Raw genomic sequence first — 14,236 nt, forward strand, 5'->3', positions numbered from 1 at the left:
CTACTTTAAAAACAAAACACAACACAACTGAGACATTCACCAAAGACTAGGCTGAACTGCTTTTATGGTCAAGACAACGATGGGTAGTAGTTTTTAGAGTGCTGGCCCTTGAGGAACTGCCCCTCCTCCTGGCTCAGGAGGGACCCTAATCCCTCCCCCAGCCTGCTTGCTCAGGATTACATGAGTCTTTAGATTCTGAATAAAGCTGTCAGCTGCCATGAACAGGAAAACAGAGACAGGAACATTCCTGAGAAGAGGGAGTGGCTGGGGGAGGGGGGGTGCAGTGGGGCTCCTGGAGGCAGTTAAAGGGATGACACGGAGAGCAACAGATGCACCCACAGCACAAGTTCAGAGACACGGACAAAGCCTCCTCAGTGCCCGCGCTGAGCTAGGATCACAAGGCGGGACCACCACAGTGGTGTCTGAGGAGGAAGGCCACGGGGTGAGGTCACCTCGTGTGTCAGGTCCTGGGGACTTAGAGGGAAGAAGGGCTCAGCTGTTCAACCTGATTTCTGCCTCTGTTTCTGGGGCTTATCTCACTGGAAAAGAACTTTACTTCTATCCGCTGGGCAAGAAAATTTGAAGAGTACAAAACCATTGAGAGGGGTTCTAAGGCCGTGGAAACACCAGGTCTACCAGGGAGATGCTGTTCCTGAACTTGGGCTTTACAGGCCTGAATGTGTCTTCCCATTTCATGGCACAGAGCGTGAAAGTTTCAACTCAATATCTACCTGAGTATTTGAGCAGAATCCATATAAATCTTTGGTAAAATGATTTGACTTTGTTTATAGGCAAAAGCCCTGTGTTCCATTTCTATACATGGGTGGAGAGCCATAATATCAAAACTGTCACTCCTTTCTATTGAGCACAGTGGGATATTGCAGCTCAGATACCAGAGTTACGATATTCACAGCAATTTGTTTGCCAAAGAGTGGCTAAAACACACTTGGTTAATGAGTTCTGTTAGGATTAAACTCCAGCAAAAGTTGTGTGGTTCAATAGGAAACTGCATCATCCAATACAGGAGCTTCTTGCTAACTGGATTCTCACCCTGTGCGTTGCCTTTGAGCTGTCTTTCAGTTCTTTGTAAACTGGGTAACTGATACTTACATGTGTGTGATCTAGGAGTGATTTTGTTACTCCTCCATGAGCAAAAATTGGATTTGTCCCGTTTTCACTTCCTTTCAACATTCTTTCACTCCTTACACACATGTGCTGCTTTGACTTTTCCTTTGATCTCTTACAGCATCTGCCTGGCTCCCTCTTACCACATGAGTGAAAAAAGAGAGTCTTCAATATAGTCTCATTTTAAATATCTACATGGGCGTCATGAGATTACCTTTTAAAAAATAGCTTTTTTGCCTTAACTTTATGTATTGATTTGACAGACTGAGACAGAAGGGATGAGAGTGAGACAGATAGACAGAGAGATCTCCTAGCTTCTGAATCCCCAAATGCCTGCATCAGCCAAGGAGCCCGGGCCTCAGTCCAGGTCTGTGACAGAACCAAATTGCTGGAGCCACCACCGCTGCTTTCCGGGCTCTGCACTGGCTGGAAGCTGGAGTCAGACGTCAGAGCCGGAGTTGGGACTCGTGCACTCGGACGTGATGTGGGCCTCCCTACGGGCATCTAAACTGCTAGACTAAATGCCTACCCCTACAAATTATTTTTTTTTAGCAACCTTCTCTTCTGTTAGGCTCTCAATGCATTATTTCTCTACTGGGTAGAACAACAGAAACTAATATTTCTGGACTTTATAAAATGTTCTTCAAGTAACCTAAGGAAACTCTGAGGCAAATTTTTCAGGAGATAAACTATTTCACTCTAACTGGAGCTCCACCACTAGTCAAACACTTTACTATTGGCCCTGAGGTTCTGGTACTTTCTCTGGCACATCTACTCTTTCTTTGTCATCCAGATTCCTGGGAGCTGCTTTCTCTGGAAGACCTTCAAGTCTTCTGAGCACCAGCAAGGTGGAGTGTGCCGACTCCCTCTGAAAACTGCCCTAGGCTCTGCCTGAGATAGGTGGACGACATTAATCCGTAAAATCAGTTTTTCATTTCCCACCCTCAAATAGCCAAAAGAGCACAAAATTTCTCTGAAGAAGTTCACCATGCCTAATTTTATCCAAAAATTGACTTTTTCAAGATATAAGAAAAAGTGAAGGATCATAATGAGAATTTATTTTGCAAGCTTTGTTAGGCTGTGGAGTATCTGGGAGGCTGTGCTGTTATTTAGCTGGTAATGTTTGCACTCTGGTCGGGGCCTGCTGGGAACTAAGTCAGCATGCAAGGCGCTCAGGTACAAAGGACAGGTCAAACGGCATCCTGTGTTCAAGGAAATCAGAGGAAAGAAACCCATGTGGACAATCAGCCATGAAGTACTATGAGACCGCAGCTGTCCTTAGCCATGTGAACAGTGCGAAAAAACCGAATGGGTTCAAAGAACGAACACAATTGCTTGGTAAAGCAATTTGTCTAGAATTTTAATGGGAGATGCTTGAGAGTTGGTGAATCCCTTTACAGGCGAGGAAACCCTATCTGCAAGATGTTTTACGGTCACAGCTCATCCCTGCTGTAGGCCTGGATGCATACTGACGTGTGTGACGGCACTGTGATTGAAGAGCTAGAGCTGCTATTTTGTCAGTGAAATGAATTAACCTACGAAATGTGTTGCTGTGTTTGTCGTCCACTTGTGAATGTAAAGAAGTCATTTGTAAAAGGCTTTTGGCAGGCAAATCAATGTCTAGGGCCTGGGGGAGGCATTTCTCAGGTTTTGTGGGTTACCCCATTGTCTGAGTATAGTTGCTGGGAGGTCTCCTTGAGTTGATGCACAGACATGTGGGGTGGGGGGAGCTGGGGTGGCAGTGGTGGTTGGTACCGCTGCAGTGTCTGTCTCCTGGGCTGGCAGAATTAAGTAGAGCAAGGGCTACAGCTTTCTTGGCTGGGGTTCAGGGCTGGGCTCCTATCCCAGCAGGGAGCTAGGGTGAAAACCAGAAGCTGGGCAGAAGGCCAGTCAGATTGAATGGTAGCTCGATTCCCAGGGGTCTCAATTCACCTCAAGGAACACTGGACAAACTACTTCCAGATACTGCTTATTCATGAGAAGGAAACTTCTAGCGTGTTGGCAGACGGAGCCATTCCCAGCTCAGGGCTGTGGGGGGAGCACTTGGGAGTGTTGGGGCTGTAAAGGATGACAAGGATGGATTCTTTCATGGATTCTGGGTCTCGTCTAATAGTACACCTGTTAGGAGTAGAAAAGACAGAAAGGGCTAAAGAAAAAATTAGAATTAACTATAAACGCAAAGATTTTCAAGCTTTTAGTTTTCTCCATATAGTTTTAAAAAGATGGTATTTTATTTATGAAACTATCTTCCATTCTATATCTTGTGTGCATTTAAAAAATTACCTAATCATTAGAAAGGGGAGAGAGGGAGAGAGAGGGAGAGAGAGAGGGAGAGGGGGAGAAGGCAGAGAAGGGGGAGAGGGAGGGAGAAGGAGAGGGGGAGAAGGAGAGGGAAAGAGAGAAGGAGAGGGAGGGGGGAGAGGGGGAGAGGCGAAGAGGGGCAGAGGGGGAGAGGGAGGGAGACAGAGAAATAGAGCTCTCTCATCCATTGATTCACTCTCTAAATGCTAGGGTTGGGCCAGACCAAAGCCTGGAGCCAGAAATTCAACGCAGTTCTGCTCTGTAGGTGGCAGGGACACAGCTACTTGAGCCTGCTGCCTCCCAGGGTGTGTATTATCAGGAGGCTGGAATCAGGAGCGATGCTGGGACTCAGACCCAGGCTCTTGGAACCCAGGTGTTTCAATCAGCATCTTAACTTTCATGACAAACACCTCATTGTGTATGTTTTATGAAATCATTAAATGTGTGTTTTTTATCAGAAATAGTTCATTTCTGCTTGTATATTTATGACAGTTTTCCAAGAGGATATTCCTCCGATTTGCGTCATTCATTCTAACCATCATTATGGATAGAATTCAAGTGTTGCGAGAGACCAGCTCAGTCATCCTGGAATCCACAAATGAGATGCAGTTTGACTTGGTGATGTGCATGTGACCACACAGTAGGTTTAAACAAAGTCCCATCTGAAATCAATGCAGGGTATTTTGTCCTACATAGTGACACTGTGAGCTGTCTATCTCAAATGCTTACAGTTCCTTTGCCTTGCCAGACTGCTGGTTCTTTGAAAGCAAGGATAAAGTTATGTAGTGCCTTATTGCTTCAAGTGTGTCTTCAGACCAGTGGCAATGACATCACCAGGGAGCTGGTTACGAATGCAGACTCTCAGACTCCACCCCAGACTCAGTGAACTCAACTCTATGTTTAACAAGATGCTTACATGGTTAAAATTCATGCTAAAGCTTGCATACCACCATGGGAATGGCCATTAAATGTTTGCGGTATAAGTTAAGTCTTTTGTTTGCAGTAATAGAAACTAATTCTAACGAAATAGCTTAAGCCCGGAAACAGGAGTGATGGCATTTATTGGAAAGAGGCCGAGTGTATTGTGGAGAACTGGAAAACCAAATCTTCAGGAGTGAGCTTCAGAGACCTCAGGAATAAGATTTGGTTGACTTTTTCCCTGAGGCACCACTGCTAACGCCTCACCCAATTGCAATCTGTTTTTATTGTAAATTTTAAATGCAGTAAGAAGAGAAGAAAGAGAAGAGGAGAGGGGAGGGGAAAAGAGTGGAGAGGAAGGGAGGAGAAAGGGAACAACTAACTAGCTTTGCTTGGGCCAGGCTTACATCCTCTTAAATCATGAGCTAATCAGGTATAGCCAAGGTAGTGTCTGCAACACTTACGGTCACTACAGCCCTGCTTCTGTCAACCATTCTCAGAAATGGAATAGCATCAGGAAAGGGGTACCATTCCAAAAGCTGTCTGCTAAAATATTTAAATTAAAGCTGTCAGTTTCTGCCAACAACTGTGCATAGAATCCTAGGAAGAGTTCCTTTCCACTCTTTCCCCTCTCTAGTCCTGTTCCTGTGATTTTCTTTGTTGCAATTATTCCATCAGAATTCATACATTCTAATGAGTTTAGCAATTAACATTTTGCTATGAGACAAATGTACTTCCAATTTGAATCTCTCTTCTGAGTTTCAGCCCCATATCTCCAAATGTTCCGTCATTACTTAAAGTTCAACATGGCCACAATTGGGTTCATCATCTGTCCCTCCCAACTTCCTGATTTCTGTCAAGATGCCACCATTTTCAATGATAGCTAGCATCTGTGTCTCCTTGCTTGCTTTTCAAAGGCAGATACCAAAGTCTGAACTTTAAAATGTGAATTTCATTGATGTGTCCCTTCCATCCTAACTCTCAACAAATATTCGAATCTTCATCCACTCTCATTTACATTACCATGGACAGTTACCTTGCCAAACTCTCCCTCTCTTCTATCCTTTCTGTCATACCATTGCCATATAGAACTTTCTTAGTCTCCATTTACATCATTCCATGGCCCACCTCATTTAATAGCCAATGTCATTTCAGAACATTTGAGATACAGATATGAGTTTTTCACTCTGATATAGCACTGGTAATTCAGAAATTTCCATTATTAGGATGTACTTGAATTTTTTTTGAAAAATAAATTTTTATAGGCATATTGTATGAAATAGAATAGTGAAGTCCATTAGAAATGAATAGCATAGTCCATAAACAAACCAAAATGTTATGTGGCTGGTGCTGTGGTGTATTAGGTTAAGCTTCTCACTACAGTGCTGGCATTCCATATGGATGCTGGTTCATGTCCCAGCTGCTCCACTTCTGATCCAGCTCCCTGCTAATGTTCTAGGAAGGTAGCAGAAGATGGCCCAAGCCCTTAGGGCCCTACCACCCTTCTGGGAGATCAGAATAAGCTTCTGGTTCCTGGCTTTGGCCTGGCCCAGACCCAGCCATTGTGGCCATTTGAAGAGTGAATTGTGAATGGAAGATCAAGCTCTTTCTCTTTCTCTCCTCTACCCTCTTTCTCTATCTCCACCTTTCAAATATAAAATAGAATCACCCAACCCATTCTATTAAAAAAAGCCAATATATTAGCCTAACCATTAACACAGTAACTGTTTTCATTTTTTGTTTTAGAATGACTTCAGACTTTCAAAGCAGTTACAAAGATAGTAGTTTCATATGATTTTTACTCAACTTCCCCAAATAGAAATAATCAAAAATTGATTATTGATAACTAACATTGATACAATAATACTAATCTATAGACTTTATTAATATTTGCTCTTTGTCCCATGAAAACATTTTTTTATGGTCCAGATCCAGATGACAATTCTATATTGTACTTAATTGGCCTGCTCTTTCAGTTTCCTCTAATCTGGGAGTGCTTCAGATTTTCTTTGTTGTTTATGATCTTAATACTTTTTAAGAGTTCTATGCAATTATTTTTGTAGTGCATCTTTCAAATTGTGTTACTCTGATATTTCTTCATGTAGAAACATGCATGTTGAATTATGCATTCTTGGTAAGAGGGAGGAAAGAAATAATTAAAATTAAAAAAATAAATTTGAAACAAAAAAATTACATGAAAGATCAGTGAAATGAGAGCTGGTTTTTTGAAAAAGTAAAAAAAAAAAAAAAAAAAGAAACCATGGGCTGAACTAACCAAGAAAAAAGAGGATTAAGACCCAGATAGTGGGGGCGGAGCCAAGATGGCGGATAGTGAGGATGTGCGCCGTAGTTTGGGAAATTAAAGTTTCATAAAAGTGAAATTACTGTAGCCTCAGGAAAAGGCTCAAGAAAAAAACTGCAGAGGAAACGCTTCCGGATCTAGTGGATGTGACACAGAGGACCTACAGGGAGCCCACTGCGTGGAAACTCAACCGCGGGAGAGGAGCCAAAAATTCTTGCCAGCACGGGAACGGGAGGGAGGTAAGACAAAGACAGCAGAAACCCGAGACATTGAGGGGGAAAAGCAGAGGCCTCTCTAGTCACTCAACTAGCAAAACAAAGAGCAGGAGCCATTTTACATATCTAAAGCGCAGCCACAAACTCAGTAACTTCGGAACTTGGTGAATCTTGAGAACACATTGAGGGCTGCGTAAACTCTTTGTGTGGTCCCAGGGGTAGATCAAATGAATACTCACAGAGGCCAGATTTCAACTACCCTCAATTTCACTCAGCCATTCGGGATTACTTCCCAACTGAGTCAAAAAAAAAAAAAAAAAAAAAGAGAGAGAGAGAGAGCAATCCAGTAAGGAGCAAGGGAGTGAACAATCTGGGTGAGTCGATTTTGCACAGCCTTAAACCTGAAGAATAAAGCAGAGCTCTCTGGCCACACCCATCACAGCCCCTAAGGATCCATCAAAGCAGACAGCCCACTTAGAGGCATAGTATAACGAGAAAAAAACACCACAGCAAAAAACAAAACAAAACAAAACAAAAAACCATAAATTATCTCCAACATGCCAAACAACAAACGTAGAAGCTGAGGTAACAAGAGCAAGGAAGACACTATGATGCCTCCAAATGAACAAGACACGCCAATGCAAGATTATGAAGATGAAGAGATAGAGGAAATGCAAGAAGCAGATATCAAAAAATTGATAAGAACATTAAGAAGTTCTCAAAAACAAATTCTTGAACTACAGAAATCCTTAATGGACAAGATAGAAAATCTCTCTCGTGAAAATGAAATAATAAGGAGGAATCAAAATGAAATGAAACAACTAGTAGAACATGAAACTGTGATAGTGACAAAAAACCACAATGAAATGAACTCAATAGATCAAATGACAAACGCATTAGAAAGCCTTAAAAACAGAATGGGTGAAGCACAAGAGAGAATATCAGAATTAGAAGACAGAGAACAGGAAAGGAAAGAGTCAAAGAAAAGAAGAAGAAATCAGAAATCTAAAAAATACTGTCAGGAATCTATAGGATACTATTAAAAAACCCAACATTCAGGTTCTAGGAGTTCCTGAAGGCATGGAGAGAGAGAAAGGATTAGAAGGCCTTTTTAGTGAGATACTAGCAGAAAATTTCCCAGGTTTGGAGAAGGACAGAGACATCCTAGTACAGGAAGCTCATAGAACCCCTAATAAACATGACCAAAAGAGATCCTCACCACGACACGTCGTAATCAAACTCACCACAGTGAAACACAAAGAAAAGATCCTAAAATGTGCAAGAGAGAAACGCCAGATTACTCTCAGAGGATCTCCAATTAGACTCACAGCTGACTTCTCTTCAGAAACCCTACAAGCTAGGAGAGAATGGCGAGATATAGCCCAGGTACTAAGAGAGAAAAACTGCCAGCCCAGAATATTGTATCCTGCAAAGCTCTCATTTGTGAATGAAGGTGAAATAAAGACCTTTCACAGCAAACAGAAACTGAAAGAATGTGTCGCCACTCGTCCAGCCCTGCAAAAGATGCTTAAAGATGTCTTACATACAGAAACACAGAAACACGGTCACCAATATGAAAGAAGATAAAGGAAGGAAACCTCACAGCAAAAGATTACAGGAATCTCAAACCATATATTAGAAAAAATCTTTGGCAAATGACAGGGCAAAGTTACTCCTTCTCAATAGTCACATTGAATGTTAATGGCTTGAACTGTCCAGTTAAAAGACACCGATTGGCGGATTGGGTTAAAGAACAAAACCCATCTTTTTGCTGCTTACAAGAAATTCATCTTTCCAACAATGATCCATAGAGACTGAAAGTGAAAGGCTGGAAAAAGATATACCATGCCAACAGAAATGAAAAAAGAGCGGGCGTAGCCATCTTAATATCGGACAACATAAACTTTACCACAAAAACTGTTAGGAGAGACAAAGAAGGGCACTATATAATGATTAAGGGATCCATTCAACAGGAAGATATAACGATTATCAATGTATATGCACCTAATTACAGGGCACCAGCTTATTTAAAAGACTTGTTAAGGGACTTAAAGGAAGACTTAGACCCCAATACAATGGTACTGGGGGACTTCAATACTCCACTCTCAGAGATAGACAGATCAACAGGACAGAAGATCAACAAGGAGACAGTAGATGTAAATGACACTATAGCCCAAATGGATCTAACAGATATCTACAGAACATTTCACCCTACATCTAAGGACTTTACATTCTTCTCAGCAGTACATGGAACCTTCTCTAGGATTGACCACATACTAGGCCATAAAGCAAGTCTCAGCAAATTCAAAAGAATTAGAATCATACCATGCAGCTTCTCAGACCACAAAGGAATGAAATTGGAAATTAGAAACTCGGGAATCCCCAGAGCACTTGCAAACACATGGAGATTGAACAACATGCTCCTGAATGAACAATGGGTCATAGAAGAAATCAAAAGAGAAATCAAAAATTTTCTGGAATTAATGAGGATAAAAGCACAACATACCAAAACCTCTGGGATACAACAAAAGCAGTGTTAAGAGGAAAGTTTGTATCAATAGGTGCCTACATCAAGAAATTGGAAAGGCACCAAATAGATGAGCTTTCAAGTCATCTCAAGGATCTAGAAAATCTGCAGCAAACCAAACCCAAACCCAGTAGGAGAAGAGAAATAATTAAAATCAAAGAAGAAATCAACAGGATTGAATCAAAAAAAATTACAAAAAATCAGCCAAACGAGGAGCTGGTTTTTTGAAAAAATAAACAAAATTGACACCCCATTGGCCCAACTCACTAAAAAAAGAAGAGAAAAGACCCAAATCAATAGGATCAGAGATGAAAAAGGAAACATAACAACAGACACCACAGAAATCAAAAGAATCATCAGAAATTACTATAAGGACTTGTATGCCAGCAAACAGGGAAATCTATCAGAAATGGACAGATTCTTGGACACATACAACCTACCTAAATTGAGCCAGGAAGACATAGAAAACCTAAACAGACCCATAACTGACACAGAAATTGAAACAGTAATAAAGGCCCTCCCAAAAAAGAAAAGCCCAGGACCAGATGGATTCACTGCTGAGTTCTACCAGACATTTAGAGAAGAACTAACTCCAATTCTTCTCAAACTATTCAGAACAATCGAAAAAGAGGGAATCCTCCCAAATTCTTTCTATGAAGCCAGCATCACCTTAATTCCTAAGCCGGAAAAAGATGTAGCATTGAAAGAGAATTACAGACCAATATCCCTGATGAACATAGATGCAAAAATCCTCAATAAAATTCTGGCCAATAGAATGCGACAACACATCAGAAAGATCATCCACCCAGACCAAGTGGGATTCATCCCTGGTATGCAGGGATGGTTCAACGTTCGCAAAACAATCAACGTAATACACTACATTAACAGACTGCAGAAGAAAAACCATATGATTCTCTCAATAGACGCAGAGAAAGCATTTCATAAAATACAACACCCTTTCATGATGAAAACTCTAAGCAAACTGGGTATGGAAGGAACATTCCTCAATACAATCAAAGCAATATATGAAAAGCCCACGGCCAACATCCTATTGAATGGGGAAAAGTTGGAAGCATTTCCGCTGAGATCTGGTACCAGACAGGGATGCCCACTCTCACCACTGCTCTTCAATATAGTTCTGGAAGTTTTAGCCAGAGCTATTAGGCAAGAAAAAGAAATTAAAGGGATACAAATCAGGACGGAAGAACTCAAACTATCCCTCTTTGCAGATGATATGATTCTTTATTTAGGGGATCCAAAGAACTCTACTAAGAGACTACTGGAACTCATCGAAGAGTTTGGCAAAGTAGCAGGATATAAAATCAATGCACAAAAATCAACAGCCTTTGTATACACAGGCAATGCCACGGCGGAGGAAGAACTTCTAAGATCAATCCCATTCACAATAGCTACAAAAACAATCAAATACCTTGGAATAAACTTAACCAAGGGCGTTAAAGATCTCTACCATGAAAACTACAAAACCTTACAGAAAGAAATAGAAGAGGATACCAAAAAATGGAGAAATCTTCCATGCTCATGGACTGGAAGAATCAATATCATCAAAATGTCTATTCTCCCAAAAGCAATTTATACATTCAATGCAATACCAATCAAGATACCAAAGACCTTCTTCTCAGATCTGGAAAAAATGATGCTGAAATTCATATGGAGACACAGAAGACCTCGAATAGCCAAAGCAATCTTGTACAACAAAAACAAAGCCGGAGGCATCACAATACCAGATTTCAGGGCATACTACAGGGCAGTTGTTATCAAAACAGCATGGTACTGGTACAGAAACAGATGGATAGACCAATGGAACAGAATAGAAACACCAGAAATCAATCCAAACATCTACAGCCAACTTATATTTGATCAAAGATCCAAAACTAATCCCTGGAATAAGGACAGCCTATTTAATAAATGGTGCTGGGAAAATTGGATTTCCACGTGCAGAAGCTTGAAGCAAGACCCATACCTTTCACCTTACACAAAAATTCACTCAACATGGATTAAAGCCTTAAATCTACGACCTGAAACCATCAAATTATTAGAGAGCATTGGAGAAACCCTGCAAGATATAGGTACAGGCAAAGACTTCTTGGAAAAGACCCCAGGAGCACAGGCAGTCAAAACCAAAATTAACATTTGGGATTGCAACAAATTGAGAAGTTTCTGTACTTCAAAAGAAACAGTCAGGAAAGTGAAGAGGCAACCAACAGAATGGGAAAAAATATTTGCAAACTATACTACAGATAAAGGGTTGATAACCAGAATCTACAAAGAAATCAAGAAAATCCACAACAACAGAACAAACAACCCACTTAAGAGATGGGCCAAGGACCTCAATAGACATTTTTCAAAAGAGGAAATCCAAATGGCCAACAGGCACATGAAAAAATGTTCAAGATCACTAGCCATCAGAGAAATGCAAATCAAAACCACAATGAGGTTTCACCTCACCCCGGTGAGAATGGCTCACATTCAGAAATCTACCAACAACAGATGCTAGAGAGGATGAGGGGAAAAAGGGACACTAACCCACTGTTGGTGGGAATGCAAACTGGTTAAGCCACTATGGAAGTCAGTCTGGAGATTCCTCAGAAACCTGAATATAACCCTACCATACAACCCAGCCATCCCACTCCTTGGAATTTACCCAAAGGAACTTAATTTGGCTAATAAAAAAGCCATCTGCACATTAATGTTTATTGCAGCTCAATTCACAATAGCTAAGACCTGGAACCAACTCAAATGCCCATCAACAGTAGACTGGATAAAGAAACTATGGGACATGTACTCCATAGAATACTATACAGCAATAAGGAACAATGAAATCCAGTCATTTGCAACAAGATGGAGGGATCTGGAAAACATCATGCTGAGTGAATTAAGCCAGTCCCAAAGAGACAAATATCATTTGTTTTCCCTGATCGGCGACAACTGAGCACCAAAGGGGAAACCTGTGGAAGTGAAATGGACACTATAAGAAACTATGACCTGATCAGCTCTTGTCCTGACTCTAGATGTACAATGTAATACTTTATCATTTTTAGTATTTGTTGTTGTTGTTGTTGTTGTTCTAGTACTAGTGGTTGAACTCTGTAATTAACACACAATTATTCTTAGGTGTTTAAATTTTAACTGAAAAGTGATCCCCCTTAAATCTAAGAGTGGGAATAAGAGAGGGAGGAGATGTACAATTTGGGACATGCACAATCTGACTTGCCGCAAATGATGGAGTTAGAAATGTACCAGGGGATTCCAATACAATCCCATCAAGGTGGCATGTACCAATGCCATCTCACTAGTCCAAGTGATCAATTTCAGTTCACAACCGATGGCTCTGATAGGTCTAAGAGTCAAAGGGATCACACAAACAAGACAAGTGTCTGCTAATACTAACTGATAGAATGAAAAGGGGAGAGAAGGATCCAACATGGGAAGTGGGATACACAGCAGACTCATAGAATGGCAGGCATCCTAAACAGCACTCTGGCCTCAGAATCAGCCCTTAAGGCATTCGGATCTGGTTGAAGAGCCCATGAGAGTATTGTAGGCATGGAAAGCCAAGACACCATGGAAAAGAAAAAAAAAGAAGAAGACCTAAATGAAGATCTCTGTTAGTGAGATCCCAGTGGAAAGAACGGGGCCATCAAAGAAGGAAGTACCTTTCTCTGAAGGGAGGAGAGAACTTCCACTTTGACTATGACCCTATCGGAATAAGATCAAAGTCAGCGAACTCTAAAGGCTTCCATAGCCCTGGCAACTCATGACTAGAGCCTAGGGAGATTACTGACGCCATGAACAGGAGTGTCAAATTGTTAAGTCAGCAACAGGAGTCACTGTGTACTTACATCCCATGTGGGATCTGTCCTTAATGTGTTATCTAATGTGCAGTGATGCTATAACTAGTACTGAAACAGTATTTTTACACTTTGTGTTTCTGCGTGGGTACAAACTGATGTGATCTTTACTAATTATATACTGAATCGATCTTCTATATATAAAGATAATTGGAAATGAAAAAAAAAAAAACAACCCTGATGTTAAATCGGAAATGGCATAGAAAATTAATTAATTTTTTAAAAAAAATATTATGTAGGATCTCTGTCTTTAATGTGCTGTACACTCTTATTTAATGCTATGACTAGTACTGCAACAGTATTTTTTTTTTCACTATGTGTTGCTATATGGCGGCAAACTGTTGAAATCGTTACCTAATATATACTAAACTGATCTTCTGTATATAAAGAGAATTGAAAATGAATCATGATGTGATTGGAAGGGGAGAGGGAGGGGGAAAGGGGAGGGTTGTGGGTGGGAGGGAAGTTTTGGGAGGGGGAAGCCATTGTAACCCATAAGCTGTACTTTGGAAATTTATATTCATTAAATAAAAGTTTAATTAAAAAAAAAAGACTCAGATAAATAAAATCAGAGATGAAAAAGGAGATGTATAGTAAATACCATAGAAATAAAAATCATCAAGAATTACTACAAATAGTTATATGCCAAAAATCATAAAAAAAAAAGAAATGGATAGATTCCTGGACACATAATCTATCAAAATTGAGCCTTGAAGACATAGAAAACCTCAACAGAATAAGCAAGATGGAGATTGAATCAGTAATAAATATCCTCCCAAAAATCAAAATCCCAGGACCAGATGGCTCCACTACTGAATTCTACCAGACAGTTAAATAAGAACCAATTCCAATTCTCAAAATATTCAAAATGATTGGAAGGGAGGGAACCCTCCGAAAATCCTTCTATGAAGCTAGCATCACCTTAAATTCTGAACAAGAAAAATATACAACAGAGAAAGAGAACTGTAGACCAATATCT

Source organism: Lepus europaeus, chromosome 8, assembly GCF_033115175.1.
Source record: "Lepus europaeus isolate LE1 chromosome 8, mLepTim1.pri, whole genome shotgun sequence".
NCBI lineage: Eukaryota > Metazoa > Chordata > Mammalia > Lagomorpha > Leporidae > Lepus > Lepus europaeus.